The sequence below is a fragment of the Pinus tabuliformis genome, chromosome Q, assembly GCF_031772625.1.
Source record: "Pinus tabuliformis cultivar Carrire ecotype Pingquan chromosome Q, CPIR1, whole genome shotgun sequence".
Taxonomy (NCBI): Eukaryota; Viridiplantae; Streptophyta; class Pinopsida; order Pinales; family Pinaceae; genus Pinus; species Pinus tabuliformis.
Window position 1 is genome coordinate 947,463,204 of NC_142296.1, and position 16,680 is coordinate 947,479,883.

The 16,680-nt window shown below is 39.8% G+C and overlaps 1 non-coding gene across 1 annotated transcript; it reads right to left on the reverse strand.

Moving 5' to 3' along the window:
- Window positions 1-5,056: 5,056 nt before the first annotated feature.
- Window positions 5,057-5,216, reverse strand: LOC149222610 (U1 spliceosomal RNA). Its single transcript, XR_016249779.1, has one exon. It is a non-coding gene; the product is annotated as a U1 spliceosomal RNA (small nuclear RNA).
- Window positions 5,217-16,680: the final 11,464 nt, after the last annotated feature.

The following is a 16,680-nucleotide window of genomic DNA, read 5'->3' on the forward strand; positions in this document are numbered from 1 at the left end:
CCCCAATCTCGGAAAGCTCTTTCCAAGGAGTTGAGAGAGAATTTCAATAAAGTCTCTTTTCAACACGTTTGTAGAGTCAGGGGGAAGAAACAGAGTCCCAACTCTCGGCCACTGTCAGATGCTTATATGACTATCGGATGCTTAAATGATTAACACCCAATGAGGAGGCTAGCCCCAGCAACTGCAGGACAGATGCTGATAAATCTGCGCTGTTTCATTCTTTTGGCTTTTCCACAGGGAAGATCTGGATCCAAGCTTTTGTTAGGAGAGCGAGCGTGCATGACAATTCTTTTTTATGTATGTAGTAATTGGGCTTTGTAGCCTTCCCCCCTCTTTTCCTTTTGTTGGTCAGGCTTTGATATTGACAAAGATCTTTTCCTCAATGCTCAGGCCCATTGCAGCATTGTATATTCAAATTTCTCTTTTCATATAGTAAATATATACCATTTATATTCAAATTTCTATTTGAAATAGCAAATATACCATTTTTTTTTTTTGTTTCTTTCCCCTGTTTCTGGCCGAAACCTTCACCGAAACGCAACCCAGCTAGAAACGCCGTCTGCAACGGCCGTTTTCGTTTCCACGGGCAAGAAACAGTTTCCCGCGAAACGAAACCGTTTCTTCTCACCGTTTCCAGATAGACTTGAACTCGGGTTAAATGTAATTTTTTCAAACCGTCAGTTAAATGGAGTTTAATTAGCAATTGATTGTTAGTTTTTTTGGATACAGAGGTTGAATTCAGTTTAATTCCCAGTTCACTGTTAGTCTGCTGCAGTGGACTATTAGTTTTCTGGAAATTAAGCCTAAGCACTCCAGCTTATTGTGAGCGACAGCGGAAGAAAAAACTGCTGTATTTTTGAGAGAACAGAGAGAGCTGTCAAAGAAAAACACTAGTTGTCAAGGATTTAAGCAGAAGACCAGAGCGAACCCATCATTACTCAGATGCAAGCCAGGGACCAGCAAGGCAGCCAAGCAGCGTCAGGCCCCGTTGAGTTATCTTCAACAGCATTGTCAATTCTATTGTCAAAAGGTACTGCCTAAAAACTTCAATCTCTGGTTATTTTAATGAGATGTCATGCGTGATGTTAAAACTATTTGCAATATACGTGATCTTAAATATACGCCGGGTCATGCTCTGTATCTCGGTTTATGCCGGGTCACCCCTCTGTTAATGAAGCCAAAACCGACAATATGCTCTTACCGTTTCTGGTAACTAGGCCTCAACTTCCTCAAAGAATTGTCCTAGGTTTTTTTCTTCGTTAATGCCTACCATTTCCACATCATACCCCGCCTCTAAATCCTTTCTGGAATCCTCCTTAAGATTCGCATAGTTTTTGAAGGATCTCGAGAAAAGATCATTCATTTTTCAAGCATATATTGAAACGAAATTGTATCGCATGGCTCCTCATTTGATTTTAGGATATAAAGGTATTGGGCGAAATACTGATAAGAGTCTCTTTTGAATTGGATACAAAATCTATATTTGTTCCAAAGCCACTTTTGGCGTTGAAAGTCGATTTTGTGTGTAAATATAGATAGAAGAAATCCGCCTCGAATTCAGAAATAGTGTAAAACGTTTTGGACGCAACTTTCTCACAATACTGACAAGCATGGACAACCCTTATTTGGAAGCACTGTTATAATATTGTTTATTTGGTTATGGATTATATGGAGCGATATATGGAGCAACTTCATAATACAACGAGTGATATCATTTTAATTCGACACCCAGTGTTATGGAGTTGCGTTGTTTATTTGGAAGTGTAGATTATGTTCATTTGTTTATTTGGCACCCACCATCGCAACATTATATACCCCAAAGGAGGTAAGCCAACAGATTTATGCCAGTTGTTGAGGTACTTTTGTGGATTAAGGTTTTGTACCGTAGTATTTGAAGTAGCATTCAATGCATTACATTGTCTAGCATTACCACTGAAGAATGCCCAACAATTGTACCTAAAATTGATGTTATATGCCAGCGCACAAAAGTGAATTCTTGGCTTGTGTCATCGTTCACTTATGGCACAAATTCTGATCCTGCAGTTTAATGGGGACATGTCTTCATGAGCTCAACGAGATTTCAACTTCTCTCTCCACAGAGCCAACGAAACTAGTGCCAGTTAAGTAAAAAAGAAGATAAGTGACTTGTTGAATGAGTATGTTGAGAGTGGTGATAAAGAAAATGGTTGTCGTTGTATAAAAGACTTGAATGTTCCTTTCTTTCATCATGAAGTTGTAAACAGGGCTTTAATTTTATCCATGGAACGAAGAAGTGCACAGCCACATATCTTGGCTCTATTGAAATAAGTTGCCAAGGAGGGTCTAATAACATCTAGTTAGATGTCGAAGGGTTTTGGTAGGCTTGTTAGGCTTGTTGATACTGTAGATGATTTGTCACTTGAAATAATCAACATGAAGGACATGTTTGAATCTTTGGTTTTTAAGACAACAAAAGAGGGATGCCTTAGTGCAGCACCTGACATTGTCAATCTGCTGCTTCACAATTAAAATGCAAAAGAACATCTGTTAAAATGAAACTTGATAAGAAATTTCTTGGAAAATTTAATCGTTAACATTCCTCAATTGGTTTTCTGTAAACCGAAATGCAAAAAGATCCGAAAAATCACATAAATTTCTATAAAATCGAATTTATTTATATAAATTAGATAAAATGCTTGAAGGTTCAATACATTGAAAAAAAAAACTGCTTAAATTTTTTCCAATTTAAGTGAAATATAAGAGACAGATCCTCTGGAAGAGCATTATATTAAGAGCATTATATTGCTTACAGAAATCTACAAAATTATCACTTCCTTCTTAAAACTAAATTAGTATTTACGATTGTTTTTTTACAATTTCATGAGCAGAAACATTACAGGTTTATGATTAATGCTTTGTTTATATTGTTCATCTTTAATATGGTGTTTTTCTCTCTCCTCGTTTCTTATATGCGAAACCTCCAAACCTCGTTTCTCGTACCGTTCTCGTTTCCCGTTCCGTTTCCCGTTTCTCGTTTCTGGTAACATAGGTGGAAACCCGGAAAGGTCCTCTCATTCAAGTCATCCACTAAATTAGAGTTGCTTACCGCGAAAGAAAAAAATCCTGCAAGGATAAATGTATACCCACATATTGACAAAAGTCCTAGACATGGGAATATTTTGATGGACCCTGTCAAGGAGAGCCACCGAAGTTGGGGCAGCAAGGATTTCATATTTGGAGCGAGTTTCAGAGAAGCATTCAGAGAGGCTACAAATAAGTGGGCAACGCTGATCTCTCTTTGATTGCTGATAGGGCTGGCAACAGGAAAAAGGAGTCTGCAAATTCAAATTCGAAGATAGCCATTGACCAGATTAACAGTAAAGTAAATCTCCAAAATTTGACCCTTTCCCCAATCTTGGAAAGCTCTTAATAGTAAAGTAAATCTCCAAAATTTGATCTTGGAAAGCTCTTAATAGTAAAGTAAATCTCCAAAATTTGACCTTTTCCCCAATCTCGGAAAGCTCTTTCCAAGGAGTTGAGAGAGAATTTCAATAAAGTTTCTTTTCAACACGTTTGTAGAGTCAGGGGGAAGAAGCAGAGTCCCAACTCTCGGCCACTGTCAGATGCTTATATGACTATCGGATGCTTAAATGATTAACACCCAATGAGGAGGCTAGCCCCAGCAACTGCAGGACAGATGCTGATAAATCTGCGCTGTTTCATTCTTTTGGCTTTTCCACAGGGAAGATCTGGATCCAAGCTTTTGTTAGGAGAGCGAGCGTGCATGACAATTCTTTTTTATGTATGCAGTAATTGGGCTTTATAGCCTTCCCCCCTCTTTTCCTTTTGTTGGTCAGGCTTTGATATTGACAAAGATCTTTTCCTCAATGCTCAGGCCCATTGCAGCATTGTATATTCAAATTTCTCTTTTCATATAGTAAATATATACCATTTATATTCAAATTTCTATTTGAAATAGCAAATATACCCTTTTTTTTTTTTATTCTTTCCCTTGAAAAAGGAAAAGCAGCACAAACACAGTGTCCCCTTAATACGACACAACAAACACATCATGAATCTCCAACTACAAGAAAGAAAGAAACGGTTGCCGTATACAGTGAAAACGTTTGACAAATATAAATTCCACTGCCGAAAAAGTTGCCGTAACCAGGATCTCTCTCTCTCTCAGGTGAGAGCCGAAAAAGTAGACTTTATAAACCGGAATAAAAAGTTCAGTTGAGCGTGAGGTGTATGGAGTAATATTGAAGACAAGCTTGTAATTTAGGAAATTGGAGTTGTGGACAGTCAATCTATCAATGGCGTGTGTGGTGTGGGGTTTATTATATATGTTGGAACACCAATATCAACCTGTGAAAGGGATGGCGTCTGCTGCAAACAAACAGTAACAAGAAGATTAGCACCAATATCAATCTGCGAAAGGAATAGCATCTGAACAACAAACAAAACAGTAACAAAAAGATTAGCTCCAATATCAATCTGTGAAAGGGAATGGCAGCTGCAAACAAACAGTAACAAGAAGATTAGCACCACCAATATCAATCTGTGAAAGGGAATGGCAGCTGCAAACAAACAGCAGTAACAAGAAGACTAGCACCAATATCAATCTGTGAAAGGGAATGGCATCTGCAAACAAACAGGAACAAGAAGATTAGCACGGAATCGCGTAGCATCCCTCTCCTCTCGCCTCGCAGCAGCAGAGCACTCCGCTCGTCTCTCAACTATGTATGTAATCAATCATGAAGTAAGACCTCCGGTAATTTATTCAACCTCTCGCCTCGCAGCAGCAGAGCACTCCGCTCGTCTCTCAACTATGTATGTAATCAATCATGAAGTAAGACCTCCGGTAATTTATTCAACTGGATTTACAAATAGTTTGATTTAAAGCAGAGCTGCGGATGCTAATTAATTCAACTGGAATTACAGACTGTTAGGATTTACAAATAGTTTGATTTAAAGCAGAGCTGCGGATGCTAATTAATTTAACTGGAATTACAGACTGTTAGATTTAAAGAAGCTCCCGTAGTTGCAGTTAACTTGATTTGATTTTAATTTTTGTGTGGAGGCCGCGCGAACGCGAGCCTCCGCTGCCACAAATTATGACGTGCACTCTCCTCGATGGGAGATGCTAGGTAAACCCCCCTCCCAAGTGCAATGGAAGTGGTCTTCCTAGGCCATCGACCTTCTTGATCATCGATTGACCCCGCCCAGGTAAGTATGTTTTGAACATTTCCATCTTACCCCTCTATACCCCCTCCTTTCCTTCCGTGCATCCCCACTTTGAATGTGGGATATATATATCCACCATACAATAATGTCTTAATCCATAATTAAAAAATACACACACTCAATTGCTTAATTTCATCCTTATTACTATGGGTGGTGTTGAATGAAGAATTTCATCCTTATTCTTATTGCTCTTGTTGATAATTTCATCTTTATATTTTTCTTCACGCTCAATTTGTTAATTTCATCTTTATATTATTCTTCTCGCCGATCATATTCACGCCCAATTTGTTAATTCCATCCTTACATCATTCTCGTTGTCGTTGATCATATTCACTCACAATTCGTTAATTCCATCCTGATATCATTCTTGTTGTCGTTGATCATATTCACTTCACAATTCGTTAACGCTTCTATCATTCTTCTTGTTGATCATATTCACGCCCAATTGGTTAATTCCATCCTTATATCATTCTTGTTGTTGATGATGATATTCACTCACAATTCCTTAATTTCATCCTTACATTACTCTCGCTGTTGATATCCACCCTCAATTTGTTCATTCCATCCTTATTATTCTTTTTGTTGTTCATCTCCATTACTGAAAGTGGGTAGGTAACATGGTGCACTCTCAATTCGTTAATTTCATCCCTCTTATTATCGTCGTTGTTGATACCCGTTAGTGAAACTGGGTAGGTAACATGGCCTTCATTGAGGTTCAAACCTTGCTCGATGCTTGTTCTTACCATTGTGGATATGCGTCCATGTACGGAATAATTGTTGCGGCTACGTGTAAGATATTGTCGGTAACTTTGGAATGATGTTGTCGAGTAGGCCTTTTCGGCTTTAAAAACAAGTGCCTTTTGTATGGAACGATGTTGTCGAGTGGGCCTTTTCAGCTTTAAAGGAAGCCATGTGCAATGCACCCACTTTACTAGTGCCCAATTGCGCTTGGAATGTGGTGCATCAGGTAGGGGTGTGGGCGCTATGTTGATGCAATTGACAAAAACGTGGGCAAGTCCACCTATGAGAAAAGAGATGATGGCTATCTTTTGCATAGTCGAGACTTGACACCCATATCTTATATGGAGTTGCTTCCAAATCGAGATCATTGTCATAGTTTGAAGTATTTTCTCGGCGATAGGTTACCATCCTTGGAGAAACACAGATGGGTCACTAAGATGCATCGGTATGATTATGAGATCATATACAACAAAGGCAACGAGGCATCTACTTTATTGCAGACATATGAGGAGAAAGGATCTCTCTTTGCCCTATCCTTACAGTACTTGATTGCCTCATCAACGCTTGTCAAGAATGGCTCGATATTGACATGGCGGTTCAATTCATCCAAGTGCTTTAGGAGAATCCCAATCCCCCTGAGGGCTACACGCGGCAACAAGATACCTTGAAGCATAAAGCGTGCATTCTTTTGATTCAAAATTGTGCTTTAAAACAATGCCCGTCTTAGAGGAGTTGTGTTCATCTCCCACCACGGGCACTTTGGCTTTCAGCGTACCTACAAATCGACTACGCGCTCTTCCTTGCGGGAAGGCTTGAAAACACACATCTAGGATTTTGTACCTACATGTGGTGCTTGTTAAAGGAACAAGGGTGAGATGGTGAAGAAGTGCCACTGCCACTAGCAATATCAACCACCATCAGGACCGACATTTCCATGGAATTCATAGTGGACCTTCTGAAAACAGACAACCAATATGTCACCATGGTGTTCCTCGACCACGTTTGCAAATGTGCTCACTTTTGTACCCTATCAGACCCATTTACACCTTCTGTGGTTACTCATGTTTCTGTGGACCCAATGTTTAAGTTGCATGCCATCACACTTTCCATTGCATTGAATCGAGATCCCGCACTCACCAACAATTTCAAGCAAGATTCGTTTAAACTTTAGGGTACTCAATTGAAAGTGAGCACTGGTCGTCATCCCCAAATTGATAGCCAGATAGAGGTGGTCAATAAGTGCGTGGAAACTTGTTTGAGATGCTTTGCCTCGAAAGGGCAACACCAATGAGAATGATGGCCACCCCTTACAGAATTGTGGCGTAATACCTCTCATCACGGTGCTACCTAAATGACGCCATGTGTTGCTGCCTATGGCCCAAAACTCCTAGCAGTGGCTTCCTATTTACCAGGCAAACCCTAGCTACAAAAAGTTGACTTCACGCTTCACACCAAACCAAAGAAGCCATTCTTCGCACGCTACGGGACAATTTGGTTTTAGCTCAAAATGGAATGAAGCGGCGAGATGACTAACATCGCTCGAAGAATGCGAATGGGTGTTTCTATTTGGACGAGGCAATTAGCTCTGATGTCTTTGACAATATAAGTTCCAAGTCTAGTGATTTCCAATTTTCTCATCTTACCCTTAGTTTTACTGCCATATATTGGTACAAGGTCTCCATTCTTGAATTGCTCATTTCTTATATTTGATCATGGCGAGATTTCGGTGCGTCTGTTGTTTTTATAGGCATTGTAATGCATGTTGTGAAGTCGTAATATCTATTGGTCTATCTTCCATAGGCGCCATCATGTCAAGTTTAAGCACACGTGTATTTTTTGTTGTCGGAGGCATCGAGTGCCACTGCTTTTTGTCCTTGCGTAATTTGAAATGGGATATGGCATGTTTGTTCTTGTGGGTTTTCCCATATGCTCTTAAGAATCTCAAGTCTTTGTCATCCTATTTATCCCTGCTGATGTTTCAAATTTTGGTCGGCCTCTTCATCGAAATCTCGTTGGAAGACGCTGCTACTCCTTTGGCCTAAGGGTGACAGAGAGAGCTCTTTATATGTTGAATGATGAATTCTTGCATTAATATCTTAATGGTATTATTTAAAAGTGGGTCCCTTTGTTAGGCCCCTGTACTACTAGTGTAACCCCCTATTGTTATTTGTACAACCCCGTTATTATATTGATGTACCCATGCAGTCCCCATACTGTTACTAATGTGCCCCATAGAAGCCCACTATTGTTATTGTTGTGCCCTTACATTATTATTGTTATGTCGGCTCCGATTATATTATGACCCCTTAGACTCCTATATATAGAAAGGAGGTCTTGTCATTTGTATCATCCAAGAATTGTTCATTTGTGTAATGTAAAGGAGGTTGCCCCCTCGAAGAGGCTGAATTCCAAGGCGTTCATCTCTCTTTTCTATCTTTTTGTGAGCTGGTTTCATAACACCCTTGATAACATATTATTTAGTAGCACTTGCACCATATGTTGCAAAGGAAACGCCGTAAGGCAATAGATAGAATATAACACTAATTAATGCTTCTTTGGCAACTGTTGAAAGACAAAAAAATATCAAGAAAAGGCAAGGACTGTGATATAATGAAATCTTACTGCTTCCTTGGGCCTTAGAAATCACGAATCTTATGTTGTAGAAAACAAATCATGATTCCTATGTAAGGCAATAGATAACATATAACACTAACTAATGCTTGTAAGGCAATATATAGCATATAACACTAATTATTGCTTCTTTGACAACTGTTGAAAGACCAAAAAAATAGAAGGACCAAGCTATAATGAAATCTTACTGCCTCCTTGAGCCTTACAAATCATGAGTCTTATGTTGAAGAAAACAAATCATGAGTCCTTTGTTGAAGAAATAGATCTTGATTTGCCACCTAAGGTTGTTTTGGTACAATTCGTCCATATTCATTCTTGATCACTTCCTCGTGCTAGACAACGGTACAAAGAAATTCTTTTATAGTTTAAAACATGTGTGTACAAAGGACTATAACGATTTTGTAAATAAATTTTGAATTTCTCCAACAATTCGGAAAAGGAAATATATTTTTTTGTAGGGCATTATCCTACCTACAAGTCTAAGACTTTTTTGTTTTTGTTTTAGGGAACTCCTTTATCTTCCTCAAACACATACAGTTTGAAACAACGACTAGAAATCTCAAATTATAAGCCAAAATTAGAACTTTGGTTGTAAATGAATGAAAAAAAAACTAAGATTCCACATGCAACATAACAACAAATTGGTTTTACTCCCAAGCCAATTCGACTACCCAATTGGTGCAATTTGGTAGATTAGGACTTAAGATAGATCTATGTTTATATTTGCATATCTTCCTAAAGCCTTTAGATCTATGATTGACCATGGTTGATTTTCATATTGAAACAATCTTTGTCACAATGAGACGTTGGAACAGGCAACTAGTCTTCTTCTTCACATTGGACCATGGTTGACCATGATTATAGACACAAGGGATTTATATTAAACCTTAGGATTACTATTATAAACCATGTGAATAATATTATACCCTAGGAATTTGAACCCTTGGATTAATAAACCCAAGGGATTGAGACAATATTTTTCATATTTTGATATTAGAACCCGAGGGATTGAGACAATCTTTTTCACAATACGAGGTCGGACCATGGTTCACCATCACTGATTTTCATATTAAAATAATCTTTGTCACAATACAACGTTGGACCATGGCTAACCATGGTCGACCATGGTTAACAATAATGAACCATGGTTGACTACACTTGACCCAGTAACATGGGACCCTAAGATAAATATTATAAACCCTACAACGTTGGACCATGGCTAACCATGGTCGACCATGGTTAACAATAATGAACCATGGCTGACCACACTTGACCCAGTAATATGAGACCCTAAGATAAATATTATAAACTCTAAAATAAACACAGTTGACCATGGTTGATTTTTATATTGACACAATCTTTGTCACAATATGACGTTTGACCATGGTTGGCCATGATTGATTTTCATATCGAGACAATCTTTGTGACAATGCGACATTGGACCATGGTTGATTTCAACCATATTTCAACTATTTTGTCTCTATAGTTAACCACGACTTTATTATCGTCGCCATTGAAATGGTGGTTATGCCTACTCGTGCCCATCCACTATAGGCGTCCATGGTCAACTATGGCCATGATTATTTATAATAACTAATTACTTAATTATTATAATCATAAATAAAAATAATTAATATTAATCTCAATATATATATATATATATATATATATTATAATGGTAATAAACTAAGATTATAAGTAAAAATCAAATTTATCAAATTTATTTTCAAAGCAACGATAATTCCTCCTTGCCTATAGATGTTTCAAACTGAGATTTTATGCTTATGGACATTGCATTTAGAAAAAATATTATAAGAAATATTGTATATTATTTTCTTAATAAATATCATTTTTTTTCAAAAATATTTTAAGTTTCTATGTTACATAATAATTTGAATAATTATTATTATTATTATTTTTAACTGTAACGGTTATGAATTTTATTTATTTGAAAAAGATAGGAGTGGTCTTTGCCAAGGCAGCCCCAGTTACAAAGAAAACAGCCAGCATATTCAGCTTTTGATTTACAACATTTTCAAGGAATTTGAAAGAAATTATCGTCATTTATAAATAGCTGCCCTTTCATGAGGGAGCATCCTTTGTTTGCCATCTGGTCCGCTTCGCCATTCAGATTTCTAAGAATGTGGTAGAACTTGTGGGAGGTGAATTCTTGAAGAACTCTTTTCAATCTGCCCAGAATTTTATTGAGACTAGCATTGATGAAGAGATCCTCTGTGTTTAATTTTTTTATTATAATCTCTGAGTCTCAAAAGACTTGGAGGTCTTTAACCCCCTTTTCTCTTTCTATAAGACAAGCTTTGAGGAGACCAAAAATCTCTGCCTGGTTGTTGGTTTTCTGGCCTAAACCCCAGTAGAAGCAGTCTCTTGAATTCCCATCCGAAGAGTAAATGACCCCTCCAGCACCAGCGTTCCCGGGGTTTCCTTTGGAGGCCCCATCAAAGAAGATTGTGGTGAGATTTTTGGATCTCCACCAGTTTATGAAAAGGTCCTCGGGATCTCTTATTCGCCATTCAGGATTTGTTGTTTGAGGAGTGAGGAGGAACTTACGAGGAGAAGGTTCAAGGGGGCAAAGCCATCTCCTTTCGTCAGGAAGGAGCAATGGATCTTCTTTGAAGAACTGTTGTTGGGCAGCTTCCAAGAGGAATGCTTTAGCTTTAACTGCGACCTGAAGAGGGGAGTGTCGATTTCCATTAAAGATTTGATCATTACGGGCCAGCCATAGCTGCGAACAAACAAATTTGGGAATTACTTTCCAAACTTTACGCCAGAAGGATTTGGTGGGGATGCTATGAGGATAGAAATTTCTCCAAGAGGCGAACAGTTCAGCAACAGTGCTATGAGGGAAAGCAGGAATCTGCAGATCCAAAAGAATGAGACCCCATACTTCCTTAGTGAAATTGAAATCCAGAAATAAGTGTTGGGTAGTTTCAAGGTTGCTTCTGCATAGCTCACACCTACGAGGCCCTGCAATGTTCCTTTTCTCTAGATTGTCTCCTGTAAGAAGTGTTTTGTGCACCAGCGTCCAGAAAAAGAAATTCACTTTAGGGAGAGCTAGATTGTCCCAGACTAGTTTCCAAAAGGCCGGAGAGTGATTGTTGTTCTTCGGGTCCTGAAGAGCTTTATATCCAGCTGCTGCGGTGTATGTGCCTGACTGTCCCGAAGCCCAGCTGTCTTTCGTATAACGGTTTTCAGGTGTGGAGCCTTCCAGCAGTTCGACAAGCAGATTTTTTGGGGCGTTAACCAAGCAAGGACGCCATGGAAGTCCCAGCCGGCCCATTCTCCCCGGTGATCCCAAACCGAAAGATCGTATAAACTGTTTATGCATGCGCGTATCAACCAATATCTGATGTCGGCGATATCCTCATTCCCCTCCAAAGGATCACTCCCCATTATTCTGTCCTGCCACAATTTAATACACTTGCCATTGCCCGACACTCTGTACAGGATTTTTTTAAAGAAAATATTGCTTTTACAGCAGAGTCTCCAGACATGCGTGTTGTTAACAGAGGGATCGAATTGCAGGTTTCTGAAGGACGAATTGTGGGCGTATTTTGACAAAAGTGTAGTGCTGATTGGATGGTTGGGCTCGTGTGCCATTTTCCAGAGGAGCTTTCCTCCGAATGCCAGATTAACAAGGGAGGGATCTCGAATTTGGAGGCCATCCTCTGCGATCGGCCTTTTGACCAGATCCCAATTAGATAAATGCAATTTTCTTTCGTTACCTTTCCCTCCTTGCCATAAAAAAGTCTCTTAAAAGTTTAGATATCTGCTCCAAAACATTTCTGGGGGCCAGTAAGAATGCGACTTGATAAATTGGGAGCGCGGACAACAGTGACTCGATTAAAATGACTTTTCCTCCTTTAGTTAACCAGAAGCCACCCCAGGCTGCTATTTTTGTTTTGATTTTACATATGATATCTGTCCATAGCGACCTTCTGTTGGCTCCATTTGTGATAGGGAGACCCAGAGATTTAATCCGTTCCCAACGAGCATGTCCTCTGAATCCCAGGAGGTTCGAGATGCTTATGAGCTCTTGTTGACCTGTGTTCCAGCTGTAAATTTCACTCTTTCTCTCATTGACTAGTGCTCCTGAAACTCTATAGTAGCTTTTTAGGACCGAGTCAAAGGCTTTGGCAATTTTGGGGGACGCACCTCCGAGGAGAAGTGAGTCATCTGCAAAGAGCGTATGATTCAGAGGAGCGACATCTGAGGAGGGTTTGAGACCAGGGAGGGAGCCAGAAATTCTTTCAGCTGTGAGTTTTCTACTGAGGGAGTCGGCCATTAAGATATACAGGAAGGGAGAGAGAGGGCATCCCTGCCTGATGCCTCTCCGGGCTTGGAAAAAATTGGAGGGGCGACCATTGACTTAGCGACATTGAAATCCAGAAATAAGTGTTGGGCAGTTTCAAGGTTGCTTCTGCATAGCTCACACCTATGAGGCCCTGCAATGTTCCTTTTCTCTAGATTGTCCCCTGTAAGAAGTTTGTTGTGCACCAGCGTCTAGAAAAAGAAATTCACTTTAGGGAGAGCTAGATTGTCCCAGACTAGTTTCCAAAAGGCCGGAGAGTGATTGATGTTCTTTGGGTCCTGAAGAGCTTTATATCCAGCTGCTGTAGTGTATGTGCCTGACTGTCCCCAAGCCCAGTTGTCTTTCGTATAACGGTTTTCAGGTGTGGAGCCTTCCAGCAGTTTGGCAAGTAGATTTTTTTGGGGCGTTAACCAAGCAAGGACGCCATGGAAGTCCCAGTCGGCCCATTCTCCCCGGTGATCCCAAACCGAAAGATCGTATAAACTGTTTATGCCTACGCGTATCAACCAGTCTCTGATGTCGGCGATATCCTCGTTCCCCTCCAAAGGATCGCTCCCATTATTCTGTCCTGCAGGATCGCTCCCATTATTCTGTCCTGCCACAATTTAATACGCTTGCCATTGCCCGGCACTCTGTACATAATTTTTTTAAAGAAAATACTGCTTTTACAGCAGAGTCTCCAGACATGCGTGCTGTTAACAAAGGGATCGAATTGCAGGTTTCTGAAGGAAGAATTGTGGGCGTATTTTGACAACAGTGTAGTGCTGATTGGATGGTTGGGCTCGTGTGCCATTTTCCAGAGGAGCTTTCCTCCCAATGCCAGATTAACAAGGGAGGGATCTCGAATTTGGAGGCCACCCTCTGTGATCGGCCTTTTGACCAGATCCCAATTAGCTAAATGCAATTTGCTTTCGTTACCTTTCCCTCCTTGCCATAAAAAGTCCCTTAAAAGTTTAGATATATGCTCCATAACATTTCTGGGGGCCAGTAAGAATGCGGCTTGATAAATTGGGAGCGCGGACAACAGTGACTTGATTAAAATGACTTTTCCTCCTTTAGTTAACCAGAAGCCACCCCAAGCTGCTATTTTTGTTTTGATTTTACATATGATATCTGTCCATAGCGACCTTCTGTTGGCTCCATTTGTGATAGGGAGGCCTAGATATTTAATCTGATCCCAACGAGCATGTCCTCTTAATCCCAGGAGGTTCGAGATGCTTATGAGCTCTTGTTGACCTGTGTTCCAGCTGTAAATTTCACTCTTTCTCTCATTGACTAGTGCTCCTGAAACTCTATAGTAGCTTTTTAGGACCGAGTCAAAGGCTTTGGCAATTCTGGGGGACGCACCTCCGAGGAGAAGTGAGTCATCTGCAAAGAGCGCATGATTCAGAGGAGGGACATTTGAGGAGGGTTTGAGACCAGGGAGGGAGCTAGAAATTCTTTCAACTGTGAGTTTTCTACTGAGGGAGTCGACCATTAAGATATACAGGAAGGGAGAGAGAGGGCATCCCTGCCTGATGCCTCTCCGGGCTTGGAAAAAATTGGAGGGGCGACCATTGACTAGGGGGGTGATCCATGGGTTATCGATGCAAGCATTTATAAGCTGGACAAGATGGGGAGAGAAGCCGAAGGAGAGGAGAACCTTGATGAGGAAAGAGTGATTAACTCTGTCAAACGCATTCGCCATATCTAATTTAATCAACATACCTTTCTCTTTTCACTTTTTGCTGGAGTGGATTGTCTCATGGACTTGAATGACATTGTCGAGGATATGCCTGCCTTCCACGAAACCACCTTGGGGACTGGAGATCAGCCTTTTAAGCAGAGGCTTGATCCTGTTTGCTAACAGTTTGGCCAGAATTTTATAAGATGCGTTACAAAGCGATATGGGTCTGAATCTGGCAAATGTTTCCGAATTGGAATCTTTGGGGATTAATGCTAGGTAAGTGGAGTTGGTTCCTCCACCAATCTTAGCTTTTCTCATGAACCCCTTTATGTATTGTATGGTGTTGTATGTCATGCGTGATTGTATGTGTGTGACGCACACTATGTGTATGTGTACATGGTTGAAGAGAAGGCACTAGGTATTTGTCAAGTATGGCAACCAATCCAGTGTGCATATGGAAAGGACAAAGGATAAAGGTAGAAGCTAAGGATTGATTAAATGATACGTATCAATATTTTATTCTAGTTTTATTATACATGTGATCTATGATTCTGGTTTATGATGATTGCATGTGATTCATGATTTTGATCTATGATGGTTGTGTTTCGAGCTAACTAGATGTGATATGTTTATACACAATGATTTGATAAAAGATGTTAGTTTGACTTGTTGTGACAGGAAGTAAACATGATTGCAAGTGCACCTTATTGATGAGCTACCAATGAGGTATAATGTGAATTTATTTCAATTTATTTTAAATCTAATGGAAGTTATGCGCATGGTACAGGAAGCATGGAAATGACCGGTTAGGTGGTAGAAACTGACTGCAAGGATTAGTAGCAATAATAAAATGAATCCGAACAGACAACAATATGTTGGTAAAGCATTTCAGGAGCAGGGCCATTGTGGGAAACTGGTGCCCAATAGTGTCCATTGATTTCCATGAGCATGCTATGACCGATATGATGGTTTTGAAGTAGGTATATGCCTTGGTTGTTGACCTTCTGATGCGAGGAATCCTTGCCACGAGATGGATCGTCTGGGATAGGGGATGTTGGAGAACCTGGAAGGTGAGTGACTGCATAGAAGGAGGTGACCGGATTTCCTAAGGGTCTGTGTAGCAGAGAAGGGAAGGCCAAGGATGGATTTTTTTTGGTCGTTAACATTTCCAAATGGAATTAGATGCACATTGGGAGTGTGCTTTGGAACAATGAGCTGGTAATTGTTCACTGAGAGGACAACAACGTCAAATTGTAGCACTAGGCATTGGATGCATCTTTGACTTTGGCAGTGGATTCTGGACTTCTTGGGAAGGATGTGAATATTGGTACTGCCTTTGATGGTGGAGGTGTAAGTCTTTGGATTCCCTTGTTACTGATACGGGTATCGTATCCTTTTATTTGTTGGTTGAGAAAACGTGCATATGTGTATATTATTGTAAATACTGTATTGAGCTGGATTTATAAATCTCCATAGACAATATGATTATTTGCTCATTGAAGAAAATGTGCATAAGTATATGTGGTTATTGTAAATATCATAATGAGCTATGTTACAAAGCTTCGGTAAATGATATGTTTGTTATGTTTCAACAATGGTCATTATAAATACTGCAACGAGTTGTGTTATAAAGCTCCATGGGAAGTATATTTTTCTTTTCAGTGGTCTTGCTGGTTGTAGGTGTCATTGAACACTGAATATGGTGTTCCCCCAAGGGGCAAGCTTTTCTAACAACCCTTGTCAAAATTCCATGTAAAACTTAATAAAGGAAAAAATAAGACCAAGATCATGGGACACATATTCCAAGATGAATGGTGGGAAAAACATCCTAGTAGGTGTTTAGTTTGGTTATTATGGCTTGCTCAAGAATGATCTGAAATGATCAAGGAGTGATCTGAAGAGTTGAAAAGATGCTCAAAGTTTCGGAAAATGCTTAAAGATAAAAGTTTTCAAATGCTTTTCTAACTAGCTCCATTGTGTATATTTCATCGTTTTGAATCCAACACAACTTGAATAGGTGAAAAAAGATATCATATGACGAAGTTATAGCTAGTCAAAGTTCGGGTCCAAGTAGGGCAAAAAGTCA